This window comes from Phyllostomus hastatus, unplaced genomic scaffold, assembly GCF_019186645.2.
Source record: "Phyllostomus hastatus isolate PE091 unplaced genomic scaffold, TTU_PhHast_1.1 phas_scaffold_39, whole genome shotgun sequence".
Lineage (NCBI taxonomy): Eukaryota > Metazoa > Chordata > Mammalia > Chiroptera > Phyllostomidae > Phyllostomus > Phyllostomus hastatus.
In genome coordinates, this window is record NW_025334028.1 from 18,557,683 (window position 1) to 18,581,761 (window position 24,079).

Here is a 24,079-nt window from a genome sequence, read left to right on the forward strand (position 1 = left end):
TTGTTGGATTTAACTTGGCATGCTCCTTGAAATTACTGTAGATGAGAGGCTGTGAATATTACTTATGCTAAAGCAGACCTAATAAGAGTATCATTCTGTGTGAGTGAGAAATTATACATTAATAATAGTCACCATTCATCAAGGATTTCTAGATATATATCTGGCATTATGCCAAGAACTTTATATGATTTCATTTAATCCTTGTAACAGACCTTTGAATGACTTATTCCTATTTCTTTTTTTCAAGATAATGAAACTGAGATTCCAAAATGTAAAGCAGCTTGATCAGGCTCACATAGTCAGTAAATGATAGGGTTATGATTTAAATTCAGATCTAGCCTGAGTCCATCTCTTAAGGAAGCGTTGCCAAATACAGAGATTATGTCTTTTGCCATAAGTGATAATAAGTACAGGTCAGATGGCAAAAGTCTTAACTGGGGTTCATCTGTGAAGAAAACAAACCCAGGGACAATGCCTTTCAAAGTATGTAGTCAAATCAGTGAAATCAGAGATATCAAGAAGCTTTTACTGTTTGGGATCAGCACCAAAGATATCAGAGTCTCAGAATGAGCATAAATAATTCTATACTTTACTCATTTTGGAAGATGCTGAAATAATCTTTTAACTTTTTTCCGATTTTAGTACCTCTATTGGATTTATCATTTTCTTCCATTTTGCGTCAACTTTACCTCAGTTCTGCCTCATATGATCAACACACAGCACCATTCCCCCCTCACACGCCTGCTCCTGACCTTAGCAGGAAAGTTGGCGAGGAGCTGCCAGGTCAGCAGGAGTGACCGTTCCGTCTGGGGCCCTGATTTTGTGACTGCAAGTTTCATTCAGGGGAGAAATGAGTCTACCTAACTGGCATCCCTCACTATCATCTCTATTTTAAGCTCCTCAGTTGAGAGATTCACAGTTGTTGCTGTGGTCTAAAGCTATGGTATTTAAAGCAGGAAAGGACATTCTAGATATATTGGTATCATTAGAACTCAGCACTTACATACTAATTGGTTATCTGGAATGATGTAAAGGAGAACTTAATCTGCTGTGAATGGATATACCTAATAAATAGTTTTTGTTTGTATATGTGTGTGTGCTATGGGGATCCATGTATAAAACTTTACACAAAGGCATAAACAATCTTGTTTGTTATACATTTGGCCACCATGAAGTCATCTGTCTTTTGTTTTTTTTTTTCCCTTTAATTCAAGGCTACCAATTTTACTTAAAGATAATACAGGATTTTTTCTTCTTGGGTCACTCTGCCCATTGTTGATACATTAGCATATCTGTGGTGAGATTTACAGTACAATACACTGGCTTTTTTAATAGCCCTGCTTTGGAACACTTGAAAGTAAATTATACCTTTTGATTAATAAGCAGGTTGTTCTTATGTTATTACTTAGAAAAGTATGCATCAGTCTGTTTCTGTACTGATTGACAATCTTAAGATTTAAATATACTCTTCACATTCTCCCTTTTCAATCATTTCTTTTTAGTTTGCTTTTTTACTATATAGATGAGTAGAACTGCACAGTGCTTAGTTGGAACATAATCCTATATATGATTTCATACATTAATTTCTCTGGTCAATGTTTGCTTTTCCTGTATGTAAAATTCACTTCGCTAAGACTCTCTCTTTTCCATTTCTCTCTATACCAGTTTTAACTTCAGTAAATCAATATCTCATTCACAGTAGTAGTTTAGCTTACTAACCTTGAAATTTATTTCTTTGTTTATTGTCACAGCTTGTTGGCAAATTGAACTTCTAGATAATAGGGAAGGAAAGCATGATGACCTAGGACATACTGTTCTACTGAAGTAATTCACAGTTCTTGGAAAGTGTAATTTTTTTATTTGTTTTAAATTAACATACAGTGAGTATAGTCTTTGGAGTTACTTATTAATATTCCCTTTGTAATCCTTTAAAATTATTATTGGTAGGAATAGACAATTATTTTGAATGTTTTTTTTTCTTGTACTGTTGCAGCCTAGAGAATATTGGTACTTTAAGCTTGTAAAGCACAATGTGAGTTTAAAGTGTATCTACTGAAATCATGTGTTCCTCACTAGAGGAGCTGATCTTGTGGTCAGTTTGAAGCTGTTCTTATATTTCATGTTCCCTCTAGTAGAAAATAAATGTGATACCGCCCTGGCTGGTGTGGCCAGTGGATTGAGCACTGGCCTGCAGACCAAAGGGTTGCCGGTTCGATTCTAGGGCACACACCTGGGTTGTAGCCAGGTCCTCAGTAGGGGGAGTGTGAGAGGCAACCACACATTGATGTTTCTCTCCCTCTCTTTCCCACTCCCTTCCCCTCTGTAAAAATAAATAAATAAAATCTTTTAAAAAATAAATGTGATATTTATGCTAACATTTCAACTCGTTGATAATCCAAACTGCATAGGGTATGCTCAGAGGTAGAGAATCAATTTTTTTAAATTTTGGTTAGATTTTTAATAATATATCTTCTGTGACATACACATGTTTGTGTTTACCAACTATATATTGTCAGTGGTATTCATTGATGCTTTTAGAGACCTGAAGCATACTGCCAATCAAACACTGCCTTACAAATATTATAAGGCATGCAGAACACATAGATGGCCAGTTGTCCTTTGTGCTTCAGGCCCACACTCACTCGAGGGCTGCTAGTTTCTCCACAGTGGACTGTTCAACAAACAGGATGACATGGGGACAGCCAAGAATCACCCCATCCATCCAGGAGCCAGTCAGGCTATCAAACCCCTCCCTTTTTCCATTTTCTTTTCCCACCCTCCAACCATCTTTCTTTATCCTCTCTTGTCTTCCTTGTTTCCTATCTTTTTAAAATCTTGTTCATAAGTGTCTGTTGCATCTCAGTTATATATCATACCAAGTTGTGTGATTGATTTTTAAAAAAGATTTTATTTATTTATTTTTAGAGAGAGGGGAAAAGAGGGAGAAAAAGAGGGAAAGAAACACAATGTGTGGTTGCCTCTCACACACCCCCTCCTGGGGACATGGCCCTCAACCCAGGCATGTTTCCCTGATTGGGAATCGAACCTGTGACCCTTTGTTTAGTAGGTTGGCACTCAGTCTACTGAGTCACACCAGATATAAACTTTAACATTTTATCTTTTTTCTTCCATTTGTCACCCAATTATATCAGAAAACCTTTGTGTAATTTGAGGAAAATCTTTTCAATTTTAACAGAAATATTAAATATCTAGAAGTAAGAGAAACTTGTATTGTAAACTGTTAAAGTATAGTTAGTATCTTTTATAATTTCCCTAAAGTCATTTGCTCTCTAATTTCATAATTAATGGTAACTTGGTCAAAATTATGCAATGGATATTTGTATATATGACAACAGTCTCATTTAACCCTAGAACCTTAGTAATTCTGTGAGGTGTTTAAAAAAATGTTATTATCCCTATTTTAAAGGTAAGGAAATGGAAATTCAGGGAGGTTAAATAAACATGCCTAAGGTCACACACCTTGGAAAGCAGGACATGTAGGATTGGAACCCAGTTCTTTATGACTCTAAAAACTTTACAGAATGGTGTATAGCATTTTTTTAAGTGAGTAATTTCACTTTCCCACTCCTGCACATTTCTAACCATTTTAAGACCTGCATGGCAGTGTGGGCCACTTCCCACTGTAGGAGAGGTCCTGGCCACAGGGCAGCGTCTCTACTCCCCACCGGGAAGACTAGGCTCTGTTGGTCCTTACAGACAGAGAAAGTACATCTCAATTTTAGTACTGTATTTTTCCCTTTTTGTTACTTTTCTCGCTTTTGTAACTCTGTCAAGGTTCCTTTATGCAAAGAGACAACAAAACAAATACTTAGAAAGAATATTCTTTCCAAATAAATCTATACTATACTCAAAAATGATTTTGAGGGAGGTTAATTTTCATCTGTAATTTATATACTTTTTGATTTGAGTTAGACTTAGTAGACTTTCTAATGTTATAAACCACACTGGGATGGCATGAAGTTTTAAATCATTCCATTATAAATGTAGATATTTTTTAGATTATTTAGAGATGAGTTATACCGCCTGTAGATTAACTTTTTTTTAAACTTTACCTTGCTCTATTTTTTAGGAACTTTATTAGAAATTTTATGAGGTAGTAAATAATATTTAAACAGATAAATTATATTTTTAGTCTAGTTAAGACATTTTTTAAAGCAGACAATATGGAAGAAATTAGAATGGTAGATGACACTGTTCTAGCCCTATATTTGTAATATATAATTTAAGGTTATTATAAATTATAACTGCTCTTTGTAAAATGTTTTATACCTAAGAGCATTTTCATATCCATGTTTCTTTTGACCTTTTGCTCACCAAATACTCTGAAGTAAGTATCTGTATTTTATGAATGGAAAAATTAACATGATGTGAGGGTGGGGTGAAAACCCAGACTGGAAAGCCAAGTGTTTTGACCTTACAAGAATATTTATAAAACTTGATGAGCTTAATTATAATATGTGCAAATGTAGAGAAATAAATATGTAATTATATGTTAACCCATACCAGACATTAATAGAATAATGAGTAGCAGGTGCAAGTCACTCAAGGAAGAAAATTATGAGAGTTTTAATATTGAGAAAGTTTTATGAATTTAATTTAGTTGTTTCTGTAACTGAGAAAACAATTTAGTGTGATTATAGTGGCAGAACACCTGTATGGAGCTTGTGGAATTACATGGGAGTCTAGTTTGAGAACCACTGAATTATCACATAAAAATTCTTAATCAGTAATGTAGTGTAATAGTAATATTTTCCTAAGGAGTTTCGTAAGCCATGTTGGTATGTTGATAAAGCACTTATAAGGAATACAAGCCAGTTTAAATATACTACTGAATGTCATCTCACACTGAATGGGGTGAGATGCTGACATTGTGATAATGAAGAGTTACATAAACTGTGTAAAAGTCATAAAAGTTTGAATGAAGTAAAATGATCAAGTTGGTTTTCTTTTTCTTTAATGCTCTCTTTCTTTTATTTCTTCTCTTTCCTATCATCTGTAATGGTATGTTGTGGGCTTCAAGCTTTCTGTGCATCCATCCATGGTGGATATCACCAGTTCATTGGTCCTCTCTCCTTTGGAGTCCCGGTTAGCCTTGAATCCGAGCTGCCACTACAGATTTCAGTGATTAGTCCTCACACTGAAAATGGAAGTCATTCCCTACTCACCTCATTCCAGAAGCAGAAGCAGATTCTGTATGAAAGACTTAATTATGAAAAACAATACTTTAACATATTTAGAAAAGGGATATATCAACTGTGCTTGAACAACAATAAAAAAATTGAAGGAAAAAAGAAATTGTTTAACTACATAAACAGAGAACACCGTAAGGAAAAGGATTAATACATCGAACAACATTAAAATGAAAAAAAAAGACGTGTTAATTAAAAGGCACTACAAAAGTACAAAAGGCTAAAAACTGAGTATATAGAATATATTAAAGATTCTAATAATCAATTAATAAAGTGAAATCAATTAATAAAGTGAAGCCAATATAAAAAAGGAACAGGAATTCCAAAAAGAGAAAATCCAAATAGTACTTGTATGAAAGCTTGCTGAGTGTCAATAATTAGAGAAATGTAAATTAAAACTAGAGTGATATACTATTTTATACCCTCCATGTTGTTAAATATAAAAGTCTGAAATATACTAAATGTTGGTGTTGATGGAAAGCCCCAGGAACTCGTATACATTGTTAAAGGGGATGTAAGTTGGTAAACTGAAATTGAATGTAAGTATACTCTTTTGCTCAGCAGTTCCCCCATAGAAATTCTTGCTCATAAGCTTGTATAACTATTGGTACAAGATTTTCTTTGTTGTAGCCTTATACACAGTAACAAATAATCACAAATCTGGAAACAACCCAGCAGAAAGCAGAACAGATAGGTTGGGGAATATTTGTATACATTGGAATTAGCATAATGAAATGTTAATGATGATGACAATTATAATAATGAAATTGCATGAACCTCAGTTACACTCATGAACCTATAGGAATCCCCAAAACATAAGCTTGAGTGAAAAAAGCAAGTCACAAAAAATATATAACATGAGTTCATTTGTACAGACTTTGATCAGAGACAGAACTGAGCAATATGTATTTATGGAACCACTACGTATGTGATCAAACCATACAGAAAACCAAGGGAAAGATAATAAAACAAAACTGTGGCTCTTTAGTGCCTCTAGCAGGATGAAGGAGTTGGGCTCAGGGGGAACCCAGAGAACTGGGGTGGTATGTGAGTGTGTGATCATATGAAATATTATTTAAAAACATCATTATTTATAATTATGTGTATTGTTATTGATATATTATTACAAACAATGGGTTATAACATTGTAATTATAATGATAATTATAGTATTAAAATACAATTATGTAGAATGTATGTATGAAATATTTTATAATACAGCAAAAACAATGAGAGGACAAGATTCCCCCCTTTTCCAAAAGACCTTTTAAGTTTCAAACTAATTTTTATCAAGTTATGATAATATTTTAAAAATTGAATTTATTGGGTTGGCATTAGTGAGATTATATAGGTTTCAAGTGTACGATTCTATGATACATCATCTGTGTGTCACATTGTGTGCCCACCATCCAAAGTCAAATCTTTTATCACCACATATTCAACCCCCTTGACCCATTACTATCCACCACTCCCTCTTTCTTTTACTAACCACCAAACTGTTGTCTGTTTCTATGAGTTTTTGTTTGTTTTTCTTATTTGTGCATGTGCTGCTTTCAGTTTTATATATCCATAGGAATGAAATGATATGGTTCTTATTTCTTCTGTCTGACTCATTTTGCTTGGCATGATTTCTCATGATCCATCCATGTTGTCACAAGTGGCAGTATTTCATCTTTTCTTATGGCTGAACAGTATCCCACTGTATGTATGTACCACATCTTCTTTCCCCAGTCATCAATCGAAGGACACTTTGGTTGTTTGGCCACTATGAATGTGGGCAAATAATTTTTGACAAAGGAGTCCAAAACACACAATGGAGAAAAGAAAGCCTTTTTATAAATAGTGCTGGAAAACTTGGATAGCTGCATGCAAAAGAATGAAACAAGATTCCTGTTTGTTCCCATATACAGAAGTTAACTCAAAATGGATCAGAGACCTAAATATAAGACCTGAATTCACTCTGGCCTTCCCCACAGCTGGCTTGCCTAACTGCAGGCTGCCATTTTCTAGAACCAGGTCCTCCTACTCCCGCTGAGCCAGGCCCGTTGATTTGGGAGCAGTTGCTACTTTATAGCATTACTGTTTATCACTGTGCTGTAGAGATTCTTCCTGCCACTGTTCATAATGGTGAGCTGTTCTCTACCACTGGTATTCTGCCTCTCATTAAATAACAGATTTTTCTGGATTTTTGATCTGTTCTTTCATTTGGGCCACATTTCTTTGTCTTGGTGCACCTGTTGAGTTGTAAGGGGTGGAGCCTTAGGTATTTGCCAGGGCAGGGCAACCCTAGTTGCTGCGCTGAAGAGCTGCCTGTGGGGGAGGGGCCAGAGGGAACAATGTTGCTCACTTGCTCTGCTCAAGCACCACTTTCCTATGATCTCTCATGTGAGACTGGGAGTTCCTCCCACTGTCATAACCCCCACAGTATTTCACAGTTAGAGGTTTTGAGTCTTTAGTTTCCTGTTCAGCCAGCCCTGCCTCACCTGTTTGGTCCGCTGCTTTGCCAAGCACCTGCTCTGATCTACTGCCTGTCTTCTGTCTCTGCCTCTCCTGCTGGTCTGGATGAATGTTTAACTCCTTGGTTGTCAGAGTTCCATGTGGTTTGATTTTCTGGCATGTCTTGTTGTTTGTTGTTTTTAAATTGGTTGTTTCCCTTCTTTTGGTTGTGTGAGGAAGCATAGCATTTCTATCTATGCCTCCATCTTGGCTGGACCCCCTAAAACATGATATTGAAGAAGATAAGTAAGTTATTAAAATACACATGAATGTATGATATCACTTATAAAAATGCTTAAATATGCCACAAAATAATATACATAGTTTATGGACACACACATGTATATAGATACATATGTATGTGACATATACACTGATGTACACACACAAGTGCACACATTAAAATATGCCTGATGGTGATGCACAGCAGAATCATTAGAATGATTACCTATAAACTAAGGAGGAGGACATGCGAGAGTGGGATTGGTTCATGGGAGTTGTAGTGGTAATATTTGCTTTCTTAGTTGTGATATCTGCGTGGGTGTTACTTACATTTTTCTATCCTTTTGACATTACTGACATTTCATCATAAAAATATCTAAGCAAATTTCAACTTTGGGATCCCATGGAAAAACCAATGTGTGCCTCAAAAAGGTTTTGATAGGGCACTTAATATTTAAAAATAAACTTATTTCCTTATTTTGTCAAAAAATGTAATAAAGAGAAGCCGAAAAAGGAGAAAGAGAAAAATGTGGACTGCATGCTTTCTTTTTTTCTTTTTATTACACTCCATTATATTGCTGCACACTGCACAAATTGTTTCTTGAATGTTATATTTCCTCAATTCTATAAACCCATTTATTATTGAATAAAGCAATTTGTTATTAGCTTTTTGGGCAGGAGAAATTCTACTCTATTAAATAAATATATATTACAGCTTGGAAGTCTACATATATGAATTTTAAGATTCAAAAATATGAACTGTTAATATTGTATGCATGGATAAAAATGAAGAAAGAATAAATGAGGATGTTTCCCCAAACTTTCCTGAACAATTGCCCAAAAGTCCAGCTTTTGTATAAGAACACACTATTGTACCTGCAGTGTTGTAGACACTGTTATCTACAGCTGCATTTTCTTTTCTTCTAAAGTCAGTGTTCTTACACGTTGACTATTTATCTTAAAATGCATATATGCATTTTCAATGAGGCACAATTTCTTCTTCCCAAAGGAGAGCTCATAGTAAATTGAAGTTGACTTCATGGAATTGAGGAAATACGGTATTTAAGCAACATTTATGAAGTATATGGGAAGTTCAAGCATCAAGTTTCAAGATAATTTTCATCCTTTACTTTGATAATTTATCTGATGGAGTCTTAAGGTTTGATGAGTGGTCGAAAGGGTAATCTCTGAAGTTAGAGAGCCTAAGCACTCAGCCTGTCTCTCCCACCAAGCAATTGCATGCAATTTAATAATTAGTTAACTTTCTAGGTCTTAGTTTCTTTATTTGTAAAGTGGTATTTTTCATTTGGGAAGAGTGTCTCGATTGGTGTGGAGAAAGGATGAACAGTTCGAGGACTAATGAAGACATGGACTTAAGACAGAGGCAGATGGCTGGAAGATAGGGAAAACTTTAAAGACTTTTTTAAATGCAAAAATCAAACAGATTTAAAGAACAGAGAAAAGGAATAGTGAAAGATAATCACATCTTGTCTGACCTGGCCAATTGGGTTGATGCTGGTATGGTTTATCAAGATAGAAAATATAGCTGGGGCCCATTTTAGAGGAAGGATGGGTATTTAACACCTTCATGTGTAAGTGCAGTCATCTCATAATTAGAATAATACTCATTATCTTTGTTCTGCTGATAATCTGTACTAGCCACTCTGTATCACTCCTGGTAATTGTTTACATGCATTCCAGTGGATGACTGTTCATCGGTGTGTTTTCACTCCTGTGGGAATAGGTCCTTGTGTGCCCCAAAGCAGCACCATTTCTGTTTTGGAGAAACGTCCTCAGTTATCCACTATCTTGGAACAAATTTTCTCTAACAACCCCATCATCCAGGACCTTGTTTTGAGGCTCCTCTCTTTCTTTTTAGTGTCTTGGTTTTCTGTGCTCTCAGAATCATCCCAGTTCAGAAAAAAATTTAACACTGTTGAATTTCACAAACAATGTTGTTGGGAGCCTCTGCTCCTCAGAAATCACTTGGTTCATATGAAGATTTATTTGGCTTTGAAATAATTGCTAAGCAGCCAAGAGTTCTATATCCCTGTAATCCAGGGCAATGGTGTATCTTTACCTTAGTTCTTCGAATAAGAAAACCAAATATTTAGTAATAACAAAGGAATATTTGCTTCAGAGTGAGTTTTGGTGTCCATGTCCATCAAAGATGTGTCAGGCCTGTAACATCTTATGTGATGGAAGTGCTGGGGTCCCTCATCAGGTATCAGGTACAGTATATATGTTTAATTTCTCATATTCTCTCTTTATTTTTTCTATCATTTGGGAACTGCACTTGGATACAACAGAAACTGGAAATAATGGTAGGAAAGCAGAAGTTTATTTCTCTTCCATATAAAGAAGTCTAGGGGCAGGCAGGCAGTCCAGGGAGAGTGTGGCAGTTCTGTAGACATCAGGAATCTAGATACTTTTTATTTTCTGCTCCACCAACCATCTTCAGAGACACATTATGGACCTAGGTGGCTAGAATTGCTCCAGCTGAAAGGGCCAGTTTTTAGATAGCAGGACAGGTGGACGTGAGGGACAGGTAATATGGACAAACCTCCTAGTCAAGTACCTTCTTGTAAGCAGTAATTCAAGATGTCCTACCTCTGGTTACATTTCATGTCCAGCTCTTAATCAAATGACCACAGAGTGGCCTTTTAGCTGGTTACATTGCTGCCTTGAAAAAGTATTTCACAGATGGTAGAACAATGGACACTGCTCTTGAGTCATTAATTTTATATGCAGGTGCCCTCCTCTGATATATCCCTGATAGCTTTCAAGTCCATTTAGCCACTTGAAAATGAAAAAGAAAATTCCTGCTCTTTGTTCTCCTTAACACATAAAGTTAAAAAGCATGGTTCTATGAAGAGCTATGAATAACTATTCCCATGAATATGTGAAATATTGAGGAACTAAGGAACCAACTAAAGAAGTGTATGTCTTGAGGTTCAGATGTGTTCAGGACCTTAGGTCTGTTGGGAGAAAGCTTATGTTTTAGGCAGGAGAAAGTGAGGCAGTAATTTGTCAAAGTCACAAGTGAATAAATTGTGAATTATTTCAATAATTTACAGTGTTTATTAATCAAAGAAAAATTGATTCTTGATAGATTTGATTCATTGTAGTCTTAAGTATAAACACTTAACCTAGCCTTTATGTACTTTAATATGACTATAGCTATGCTGCTTCTAATTAATATTGATTTTGAATTAATATTAGCTTGCGACAGTTATTTTTGGTACTTTTCCAGCTGTGTAAATACCCTTATTGCATAAATAGACTAAATTTAATCACAGAATTTACTGTGCTAGCAGTATTTATAACTTCATTGTGGACCCAATGTTTTAAACATCTGTCCTTCATTTACTAGATTTTTTATAGACTTTTATAACACAGGATGGATTATAAGTATTTACACAAAGACACTATAGCACAATAGTACTTGGAGGAAGGAACAAAATTTCTGAGAAAAGAGTTTCTTTATAATGAACACTGTTTAGGTTGGTAACACTGCCTGCCATAAAAACAAATAGGGACCTATTTGAAATAAGTAAGAAAGCATTTTTAAGAGAGCTCCTGGAAGACTAAACTTTATAATATAAAAAAAATGTTGAAATCAGTGTATTTAAAGGGAAAGTTATATTGTTGTTGTTGGTTGTTGTTTCTAAATGTCTTTGTTTTCTGTTAGGACCATCAGACAACTTTTCCATGAAATAATGGTTCTTCAAATGAAACAACATTGTCTGACCTTTAGGGTGAAGTAGGAAGATGCACAAAATAGAGAAACTGAGTTAGTGAATGTGACTTTCAAATGTTATTTTTCCCATCAAACAGTGACTCTATATTAGCCCAATTTGGTTATATAAAAGTTGTAGTACTTTATTTTTATAGTTAATTTTTGAGTTTGAGCCCTGCAAGTCTAGTTCCTCGTTTATTTCCTCCAACTGATTTTATTTTGGATAAAATTACTTTTATCTGATTTTCCTTTGAGAAAACATGGACATTTGCTCCCTTGGCTGGCTGACAGGTACGGGTGAGTACCAAAGGACCCACAGGAGCAGGCTCACGTAGACACAGCCCGCCCCATGCAGAGATGCCTCCCAGGCTGGCCGTTTGGCCTGTGAAAAGGCTGACTTGCAGGAGAAAACAAGCACTGAGACGGCCCTGACTCAGGATTTCAAACATGTTTTCTGTATGTATACGTGTGTATGAGAACAAACAGTGTTGTTAAGGATGACTAAAGAAATTCAGAAAATGTAAACTTCTAGAACAGTACTTCTGGTACATGGGAATCAAAACAAATAGTAAGGGCAGAGAGGTGATGAATTAGGAAGAGATATTGTTTGAAGTTATCAACCTATGTTGAAATTTAGATGTCTGTTCATAGTTTTTATTTTATATTATCAAATGAACATTTTATTAAACTGTTTATATTATGTATTTGCTTTATATATGTATATTTTATCTTCCCTAATTAGATTGTGTACTTCCTATGAAAATGACTATCTTTCACCTTTTGGGGATTTCCTGTAGAATCTAGCATCATCTCAATACTTTATTAGCCTAAAATAAACATATTTAAATGGATCTGAATGGCAAATTTGGTTAAGTTGTGGCTCTTTGATGCAGTGTTTGGAGGATTCTGAGGCTATGTCTCTGCCAGTAGAAAAAAATACAGTAATAACTTTGGTCAGGGATTCTTTGCTTTATACTGTTATATATCTGTATCTTCTAGTGCCAGACAGTATGCAAGTACTAAATAAATATTTGTCAAGTGAATGAATAAATGATTCTGTAATAATTGAGAAAGTAAGAATGGCACATATTTGCATTCTGTTACTAAATTAGCTTTAAAGTACCTTCTAATTCTTTTTTAAAAGATTTTATTTATTTACCCTCTCCCTAAAAATAGAATAAACAAAATCTTAAAAAAAAAAGAATGACTGACTGACAAACTATGACAACGTAGACTTGGGTATTTTGTGGATAGGTTCTTAAAAATGAATGAAGTGAGCCTGTGGAGGAAAAAAATGGACACTATTTGTCCTGGTGATAAAATCTGAGCTTTCATGTAAAAATTCAAATAACTCCAACTTTGGAAAACTTGTCACTTCCACCATGGACTTAAGAGTATCCAAATATGTAAAATCTTTTTTGATAATATTGGTGCTGATATTAACAGATGTGATCTTTCTGTGATTGCATAAGGAGATGTGATAACTTGTGTGAGTTCTGTGAGTCAGTGAACTGATATTTTCCAAATGATTGATGCATGATGTTACCATGGATAAAAGATGTAAGTTCAAGGTAGTAGAATGGATTTTTTAAAAAGATTTTATTTATTTATTTTTAGAGAGGGAAGGGAGGGAGATAGAGAGAGAGAGAGAGAGAAACATCAATGTGCAGTTGCTGGGGGTCATAGCCTGCAACCCAGGTATGTACCCTGACTGGGAATTGAAGTAGAATGGATTTTAATGTAACAGAATACACATTTTATTGTTATGGTTCAGATTCAACATAGCAATTCAACTCTAAGAAACTACTACATGTTGAGTTTTGGTGTAGTATTAAGGAAGAATATCCACAATATTTGAAAGGCTATTGGAATATTTCCTCCCTTTCCAATTCTCTTTATCTGTGGGAGACAGGATTGTTTTTACACTTCAACCAAAACAACTTCATTGCAACATATAGAATACAGAAGCAGAGTTGAGAATCTATCTTCTGTCAAGCCAGACACTTTTTACCAAATTATTTTTATTGGAGGGAACATGGTTATATTTCATAAAAATATTTATGCTAACATATACTAGATTTGTGTTATTTTAAATGAATGACTATTTTATAAATGTCTCAGTTTTAATTTGTAATGTTAAACAAAAAACAAAAACAAAAGAAACATAAACAAAAATAAACATAAAAGTTCTTTTAAGAATATAAAGGAATCCTGAGGCCAAAAGTCTGACACTTATCTAGACTCTAAATTAGAACCGGGGTCTCTGTGCCTAGCCTGCAGGAGTGTCAAACTCATTTTCACCAGGAGTCACATCAGCCTCACGGTTGCCTTTAATGGGCTGAATGTAATTTTAGGACTGTATAGATGTTAACTACTCCTTAACTAGGGGCAAGGAGCTTGGCACTACTGCTGGGTAGAAACAAGGTGCTGGGCTGGATAAAATGAGGTGGAGGGCTGGATTCAACCCATGGGGCTTGTGTTTGCCACTTGTAGTATAGAGAGATGCTGCCGAACATTAGTTTTGTTTCAGTATAATTGTTATTTTACTTCTTTTCATTTATTGATCAATTCAACAAATACTTATTTTGTACCTTTTGTCCTCCAGATGCCTTGTTAGGTGGTAAGAGTTGTTTCACACAAAGACTGTGTCCCCTGCTTATCTGTAAGCTCCTCTAATGCCAGTTTTATGTGTTATTTCTTTGTATTTACCCTATTATGTTGAAGTTGTTGACTCTCCTTTCAATTTTCTTCAACCTCATGGATGCAGAGGTGTAGCTTGCTATTCTCATGTTTTTGCCATTTGCTGCCATGCACAGATTGACTAATACTTGAACAAGTCTATCATGTTTTCACTCCCCTTTCTTCCTGGTATGTTTGAAAGTATGGAAGAGGTAGGTATCTTCGCAGCATATGTGGTATATGGATTGGAGGGAGAAGACACAAGAAGGGCATGGAAAAGGGATAGAAAATGTTAACAAGGTGTCTGCAATGTGTTTTCCATATCTACACCTAACTTTTTAAAAAATATTTTATTTATATATTTTTAGAGAGAGAGAAAGGGAAAGAGAAAGGGAAGCATCAATGTGTGAGAGAAACATCAACTGGTTGCTTTTCACAAGCCCCGAACTGGGGACCTGGCCCACCACTCAGGCATGTGCCCTGACCGGAAATAGATTTGGCAACCTTTCACTTTGTGAGACAACACCCAACCCACTAAGCCACACCAGTGAGGGTTACTCCTAACTTTTACAAGTCTCAGGGCAAGAGTACAAATAGAGAGCTACATACGATGTGTCGAAAAATTTTAAAGTTACAAATTAAGCTAACACTATTAAATATGAAATATGTTTATACTCCTGCCCTGACAAATATACCATCTAACCCACAATGAGAAAAATATATTTAAAGCAACAGTTTATGCCAAATAACTAGATAGCACAAATCCAGAATGATACCACATGTCAGAATATTTAAAAGTTACAAATTAAGCTAACACTATTAAATATAAAGTATGTTTATCCCCTTGCCCTGATAAATATACCATCTAACCCACAATGAGAAAAATATATTTAAAGCAACAGTTTATGCCAAATAAGTGGATAGCACAAATTCTGTAAGGATAATAATTGATCTAGGGAGACCTAGCAGCATTGACCAGACAACAGGTGTAGGGAAGAAGATTTATCCTCATTTTTTGTCATTCCAGCCTCTTCTTCCAAACATTTGACAAATCTCAGAAAACACCCACTTTTCTCCTCCTTTGTATAGGAGGGGGTTCTTTCTTCCCCCCTCAAGATGCAGCTGCTGTTGGAGTCTTCTGCTCTTCCCTTAACCTCTGTCTGAGATATAACGTGTAATGCCCAAGGGAGGGGCCAGCAAAGTTTCTCTCTTCAATTTCAGTAAGCCTTTCAGGCATCCCTCCTTCCTGGCAACTTGGCTCTGTTGAGGTCCCCAGATGAAACTGAAGTTGGAAGTCCAGGCTGTTCCAGTGGAAAGCTCCCAGATTTATCTGAGTTCTGGGCTGGACTATTGGTGGCTTGAGAAAGATCATCTGACCCTGGCCCGTGGCCCTTGTTCTTCCCCTCTGCCTTCTTACTCTATGACCAGGGACCTATCTTGCAAATGTGTGGACATCTCTGTCCTCTTATCCAACTTCTGCGTCACATGGCCATTAACTAGTTGCTCTCAGTTATCCTTTTGGTCTGGATTTGTCCCCTGTGGTTCTTTGGGAAGAGAACTGCAGGGTTGCAGGTATGCAGAGTAAGATCTGAAAGGAGGAATGGTAGGGTCCAGATAGGCACATCCCGTGGATTCCTAGTGGCTGGTAGGGCATGCAGCCAAAAGAGGGTGGGAGCCACGACCTCCAAAGTGCAGACTTCAAGGTGGTGACCCAGTTTTTCCATATCTAAGGGCAGTACTGCTGTGGGCCTTGTAGTACTTGTATTAGGATCACCAGGTGTGCTTTTATAAGAACGCAGATTCTTTGGCTCCATCGTGCCAGACCTAACGAAGAGAGAGCAGTGTGGCACAGGGGCAGGTGTTGGGCATGTTGCCTGTCACAGGTAATGTTGGAGGTGTTTCCTGGGCCAACGAATGAGGTTCCACTTAGTGTCTATATTTCTCTGTGGTCTTTTAAAGAACCTCTCAAATATGTAATCTAATTTAAGCAGCTCTTTGAGGTTATTATTCACATGCATCAGAATGTATGCTGTAATGTCATTGGGGAATTTGGGCCTTGAAATCGCCCTGGCTGTAGCTTTCTCTTAAGCCAAGGTTCTACATTTTTTAATCAGGATTTGAAAATATTATTGTTATAGAATATGTTCTCTATAGTTATGGTGACTCAAAAGATTAGGTAAACTTATACTTACATCAAAAAGAAAACATATTATTACTGCGAAATGGGGAACAGATATAGAAGGCCTTTGGTGGAGGAAACCCTCTGTACATTTTCAGGAAAACACTATCATTTTAATAAAGTCAAGTCACATGAAGTAAAGAAAATTTTATTATACAAGTGAAACTGGAATATTTAATGATGAAAATAGTTACTAAAGAATGGATGTTAGACACATATACATGTAACAATGTAATAATACTTGCATTTTAATTTTGTTTATAATTTGCATTTAAAGTGCTTTTTTATTTTGAGAAATAATTTTAGGTTTTCAGAATAATAATACTGTCCCACAGGGAAGTTATGTGTCAAGTTGGAAATTGTATGGAAATATCTGTATTGATTTTGGAAAGTATTTTTTAAAAAGAATGACTGGTCAAATGTAAAAGTAACTAATGATAGTTCCATAAAATCAATAATGAAGCCATTTACTCTACTCAGTTTTAAAAAGTTGCTGGTCTCCGGCCTGTAAAGTGTTGTTTAGTTGCCAGGGGTTGCAGAGAGTTGCTAGTTATCACCAACCACACAGTACTCTAGCTGTTCTTCCGAGCTAACACTGACCACCATGGATTTGTAATTCATAATGTACAAGTATTTCAGTCACTGGAGTTATCTGGACTACTTAGTATTCTGCATTTCTGTGAAATACTGAATGGCCACTTGTTCATGGGATGATATGAACTTTTTGGACAGCTACTTTGGAAATCATTTCACACAACTGATATGTATTTCTAATGATACTGTTTTCCTTTAAAAAAAAAATCTCCTAGGATTCAGTTTTGGCTTCCATAGACAAATCAACATAATAGGGTTAAGAAATGGGACTCAACTGGAAGAGTTAATCTTGAAGTTCTACTTGAGCTGTGTTTACTGACCCTTTTCTGTTTCTTGTTAATTGGCACCTCAGACTCTACTAATTAATGGGAGAGCAAGGGGCAGGTGGCGCCGTTTTATTTTGATAATCCTTGTCAGCAATGTCTGTGTAATCTTCTTGTTTAATTATAGTGAATGTGCATTTGGGGTGCATGAACTTTCAACAGCTTTTTTCACTGGAAGTTCCCTGGTCAAGGACAGTTTTGCAACTGTCAGCCGCTGCTGCATATTGCATACAAAACCACTTGCTTTACCACGTTAGTTGGGAAATCCCACAAATGAATGTTGCTGAGGTATAGTGTGCTTCTTCAAACTAGACAAGTATAACTCTAACCAGGGGAATGAAAGAGGTCTGCACTTCCTTTAATTGTAATTCTTCTTCTTTTTCTTTTTTTTTTTTTTGCAATGAGAGTAAGAAATTTTGTTGAAATAGGTACATTTAACTTTCGAGCACTTAATGGATGAAAATATTAGAGTAGTGTTTTCTCTGGAAGGAAGAGCCTAGGCAGGAAGTCAAAATAAATGGAACTGATTTACTTAAGAATTTGCAAGTTCAGTTGTGAAATGACTAGATAAATGATTCTGTTGGAAAGGAGGTACCTGTTAGAAGATGCATATTTTGCACATTTCCATTTTAAGGAAACTGTTATGCTTGCAAGTGTGAAGGGGGGTTTAGGTAAAATAAATTCATAACACTTTTGAAGTTTGGGGACCAGTCTCAAACTTGTGTTCTAAGAAATGCATTATTTATTTGGGGATAGCAAAAGAAAAGGAGGGAGAAAGAAGTCAAAAAACACCTCCTTGGCTGTTAATACCTTGAAACTTAGTGGAAAGGAAATAACACCCAATTTATAAGAACTCCAATGTAAACAAACAGGAGCTATGATAGGAAATAGCACTAGGGCCAATTTATAAGACTTGGTCCATGTTCATTTTTCAGATAAAACTTCCTGTACTTACTTCTAGCCATTTTGGGCCAGACCAAAACCAAAACAAATCTACCTCAAGTAGTGAAAGGAAGCATTTTAATTGGGTGATATTTTTGGAAAATCAGAAATAGCTACTTCTGCTATTGGTATTTTGATAAAATTTAATGTATTAAGATAAAAGCATAAATTTATATAAACTTGACAGTTAATTATATAATTATAGTTCAATGTAAAATAATGAAGTTTTATATTTTTGTGCCTAATCAGAGAATTTCACTTACTTTAAATTTACAATTTAAATGAAAATCCAAACCTGTCATTCTTATCTAAATCTATGGTTCTCAACCCAAAGGCAGCACCCTCCTTCCCTCCAGGTGACATTTGACAATGTCTTTAGACATTTTTTTATTTTTACCATTGGGAGGCGATGCTACTAGCTCTAGTGATTAGACATGGTGGATGTACCTGGCTGGTGTGGCTCAGTTGGTTGGAATGTAGTCCTGTAAACCAAAAGGTCACAGTTCGATTCCTGGTTAAGGCACATGCCGGAGTTGCAGGTTTGGTCCCCACTTGGTGTGTATGTGAGAGACAACCAATTGATGTTTCTCCGTCACATCGCTGTTTCTCTCCATCTGTCTCTTGATCCTGCCTTTCCCTCTCCCCAAAATCAATAAGCACATCCTTGGGTGAGGATTAAAAAAAAGGAAGAAAAAAAAAGACATGGTGGATGCTGCTAAAAATCCTAAAATGTACAGGACAGTCCCCCACAAAAAAAGAAGTATCTAGTCCCAAATGATGATTGATTCTGGGATTTAGAAACCTGCCCTGCTTAAATGATGCTTTCTTCTGGTGAAACACTACTTATTTGTAATCAAAGGACTGTGAAGATGCTGGACATTTCATGAAGAAGTGCTGTACATTAACAGAAACAATCATATGTGCATATGCAAGGATTGGGTTATATGGGATTATCTATTAATAACACATTCCTAATTTTTATTTTTTCTCCTTCAAATTATAAATTCTTATGCTGCAGGAATAAAAATAATTCACTATTGTGAGGTGATGGATGTTAACTAAAATAATAGTGAACTGAATGGTTAACTAAATGTGAAAATCATTTCACAGTTTGTGCATATATCAAATCATTATGTTGTGTATCTTAAACTAATACAATGTTACATGTCCATTGTCTCAGTAAAACTGGGGGGAAAGTGATTCAGGGGAAATAGCCTGAAATATGAGAAATAACAGTTACAGATTTTTTGTAGGTTTTTTACTCAATTTTACTATATTTATATTCAAAATGTAAGAAAGCACAGTATTACTTGGCTTACAAAGAATATAATGTGACCAGCTCAGGTGATAGGTGCTATTGTGTTTATAAAGCCCGCATTATTGCCTTGGTGTGGAGTAGCTATACATTAGAGATTTTCAAGAGGGTTCTAGCCAAGCAGCTAAATTCAGGACTCATTTCACTCAGCTTGTCAGTTTTGCTAACCTATGATCATAGATAAAACATAAACATGGCATTTAATTACTATGGAAATGATAGCTTGATTCCAAATTAAACAGTTTATATTTCATCTGCACATTTTTTTCATGACACTACTATAACTATATATACACAGGGCTTATCAAATACCCTTTTTTTGGCATCCTGGTATTCATCGTTAGTCTACCAGAAGTTGCTAAATCAGTTCTTACTGACTTCCTTATACAATAGTGCAGGCATACTATGTACAATTTAAAAATTATGTAATATTTTATACATACTTTAGAAGGCACATGTAAGTGATGCAGCACAAAAATGTGTCTGTGCTTCCGCGGCACTGCACCTCAGAGGTTTACAGTTTGCATTGTTAATGCTGTGTGAACCCTGACTGACGTTGAGACGTGGGGTTGCTTTTTGAACTGGTCTATGCTCAGGTATTTTTGCAAAGTGTGTTATATTTAAAGAGCTCAGCAGAAAATTAATATATACCAGAATATGTGAGAAGTGGGAAAGATTTCTATTAACATCAGTATTTCCTCCAAAATAGCTTTCTAAACTACTGAGAAGTAACTAGTTTGAAAAACAATTCAGTCATTTTTTTACGCTTTGTTTGCTGGCAGTGAAGACCTGGGACGGGCACCGTGGCCGGCGTGCTGCAGACCACTTGTGAGATAGCAGGAGGCTTTGTGCGCAGGAACACGAAGGCACATTCAGTTCAGGAACTGCAGTATATTTTATAAGGAAATCTGCATCTAAAAATAGATGCTGAATGAAACTTCTTTTAGAGCACAGGGCCATATGGTTGTAAAAGGGCCACTTTGTTTTATTGGAAAGAAAATATGAAAACTCATTTAGAAGCAGGTCTTAGTGGTGGCTATTAGAAAACACCTTTTTGTGCAGTTACTAGGTAGGCGTTCCAAAACAGATGTGTTTTCTAGCTACGTTGATTAATTAACTACCTTAATCAGCATTTCTCAAATTCTGTTATGTATGCTTCTTTTGGAATTAAAGTAGAAATCATATAGCATAGTTTATTTTTTTCTGTGAATTTTAGTAGGTTCAATATGTGAACCTACATATGAAATTGAAGAAAATTGTATTGAAGTTTTAGGTGGCCCTTGCTATTTGTTCTTTCAAAAGCCACATGATATGCCCCATCCAGAGTTTTAATGTTATCTTCTCTGGGAGGAAAGTATTTTTATATCTATGATGTTTATAAGTGCATGTTCCTACAAAGGCCTTTTTTGTAGCACTAATGCAATTTTTGAGATTTTAGTGCATAAAAAGACTGGGAATTAAGTTTTAAATGTGACTTTATTAAAGTGGTATTAAAATAGTATAGCCATAAAACTACTGCTGCTAATTGAAATGAATTAAAAAGATTTAATGTAGTCAATTTTCCTATAACAGAAGAAAGGAGAACAACCTGATTGGCTGCAGGACGGACTGTGTTATGGATTACCAATAATATGTTGGAGCCCCATTTAGATATAGTAAAGAAAACTCCCTTGTTAGCAGGATCACATTCTAAAGTTATATGAACACAACTTGAAATGTTTTATTTTCCTCTATGAACACAGTGTATCTTATTTATAGTAAATTGCCACTAATTTTACTCTCCTTAATGTGAGAGTATTTCCCATTTCCAGTGAAAAGCCCGTACTGTTCAAAGTAAATGAAACCTAACATGTTTCCAGTTTAAACAGCCCCCTCACCCAATGTTTCTTCATACCTTTGTTCCCTGTCCTCTGAGACCTCTGCCTTCTACACAGCACATGCCTGCCAACAAAACTTCTGGTATGGTAAAATGTTTTAAATTTATATGTTCTTTCCAACTCTGATGTGAAAGACCCTTGAACTTACTTCAGATCTAGAAGCAATGATGGCAAGCCTTCAACACTCACTTCTTTTAAAATGTGTTTATATGCGCTTGTGTAATACATTTTTTGGGTTCTCTGGTTTTTGAAGCTTATGGCTCAAGTGAAACAGACCTCTCACATGAAATATATTTTAAAATATGCATGTTTATACTACATGAATGAGAAAGTATATATTACAACATGTTCCAATGGGAGGACTTTAATTTTGTGCATTATCTTACAGGTTACAAGCTTTCACAAATGATATGTCATTTGTTTAGTGTGACAGTGCTGGGAGATATAAGGAGGTTTCTGTTTTCTAGCAAGAACTGATGCTGGCGGATTAATTGCAGTGGAGCTGGGATCTGTGACCCTGAGTCCAAGGCAGTTTCCATTAGACCACACTAAAAATTCTATTTTAAAATTCAGCAGGATGACACTGCTTGTTAATAGTCCTGTTGAATTCAGAATTGCTGAATCAGTCTGTAATTTAGCCCATGGTGTCAACATTCTTAGCTAGTCTTAGCTAGTAGAATAAAGATGATTCTAGTAGATAACTTATTAGAATCTCTAATAGATAACGTATTAGGATCTAGTAGATAACAGAATCTCATATTAGAAAAATTCACACACTGCATGTTTTTTGTGCATTAAAGAAAGAGTAACATTCATTTATCTGATCTTGCTGTTGGAAAGCTCCTTTTTTTCCTCTCTGATGATAAGTGATTGATTTGAAAATGGAAGAAATTTCATGCATTTTAGGTTAAAATTTTATCTGCCAGGTGAGTGTCTAAGCCTTTTGGAGTTTCCCAGGTAGTACTAGGGAAAACTTTCAGAAACATCACGGTATTGGGACAGGGGTGTTTGGTCCCAGTACCTTCCTCTATAACCCATTGCATCTGTGGCTGTGAGGGCTGCCTGCCTAGTTACTTGTCTGTGGTCCAAACCACTCCAGGATGCACTCGTCAAGGGTTTACTGCATCTGTAAATAGAGTAGGAATGCACAAAATCCCACTTACTTTATTCATTCATTCAAACAATGTCACCTGTGCCAGTTTTGTGCCAGGCACAGTTACAGATTCTTTGGACATCGTGGTAAACACGAAAAAGTACCTGCCTGCAAAGTGCTGCTGTTCAGGAGGAGACAGACAATACAGGTGTAAACAAAGATTATCAAGCCAGATAGAGATATGTGATTTGAAGAAAATAAAATAAGTTAGAAAAGTTGATGGTTACTTTTACTGGGATGGTCATAAAACTGAAATCTAAATAATGAAAATAAGAGCAAAACAAATTAAGGGGTCATGGAAGGAAATCAGTGTGGCCTGCTAGAGGGGTAGGCAGAAGACCAACATTCTTGGAACATTTTGGACAAAGGGGAAAGTGATAGGAAATAAGGTCAAAGCGGGAGGCAAAAGCCAAATCACGGAGGCCGCTGAACTGAGAATGCAGTGTTCTTTGCAATTCAGGTTTTAAGCAGGGAAGTAATAAGTGACTTAACACTTTGTGGATGTAACTTTGAGTGGAGAACTCAGTTGGTGGCAAGACATAGTAGAATCAATAGATGACAATGGAGAGACTATTACACAAGATTCTGCAAGATACGTGATAGTGCCTTGGGCTAGAGTTTTTAAGTGCAAGTAGTGAGAAGTGGTTCAATTTGGGATATATTTTTGCCTGTATCACTCCCAGGTCTTGATATCATGGGTTGGATATGAGACATAAGAGAAAGAGAGGAACTGTGAAAGACCCAGTGATTTGTAAACAGAAAATATCTCTTTTAGATTGTAAAATACTAACGAATTGGCTAGCTGGCTTGCTTGCGTTCTTTCATTCATTTTTGTAGAAATGTGATGCGTCTTAATCAGCTCAGCATTTTGCACCTGATTTGATTCTCAGAAGTTGCTGCTTCAGTAGGTTCTAATATACTTTCTTGGAAGGAGAGATGGGGAATTGGATGGATTTCGGAGTGAATTTTTAAATTTCAAAGTAATTTTCAGAAACATCATCTTTGTTAGAAATAATTTTTTGAATATCTGTTGTATAATTGTGACCAAAGTTTCAGTTTACTGGAACGTCTTGTTAATTTATTTATTTTTTTGTATTTCTGTTTACCATAGTTTAGTTTATTAACAGAAAGTGAAGGGCATTGCTCAGATGTGTGCTGTGAATTTGAAAGCCTTGATGCAGTCTTAACTTACTTTAAATTAGCGAATATAATTGTCAGACACCTCTAGGTTTCGTTACAGCTCACACAGATCTATGCTGGCATCTTGTGCATCACAGTGCACTTAACGGTGCATCGGCGCTGTCTGTGGAGTCGGTAAAATCAGTGTGTACAGTACATCTCTACCCATTTT

The 24,079-nt window shown here is 35.9% G+C and overlaps 1 protein-coding gene across 7 annotated transcripts in view; it reads left to right on the forward strand.

The window, feature by feature from the left end:
• Nucleotides 1-24,079, forward strand: part of BMPR1B (bone morphogenetic protein receptor type 1B) — a 351,002-nt gene that overhangs the window by 208,251 nt on the left and 118,672 nt on the right. For 2 of the 7 annotated variants that reach the window (XM_045820365.1, XM_045820367.1), the window contains exon 1: nt 12,042-12,122. The exons of the other annotated variants lie outside the window; for them this stretch is intronic. The gene's annotated coding sequence lies outside the window, so the exon portion shown is untranslated. Of the gene's footprint in view, nt 1-12,041; nt 12,123-24,079 lie in introns of those variants that run through there. 7 annotated transcript variants of the gene reach the window in all.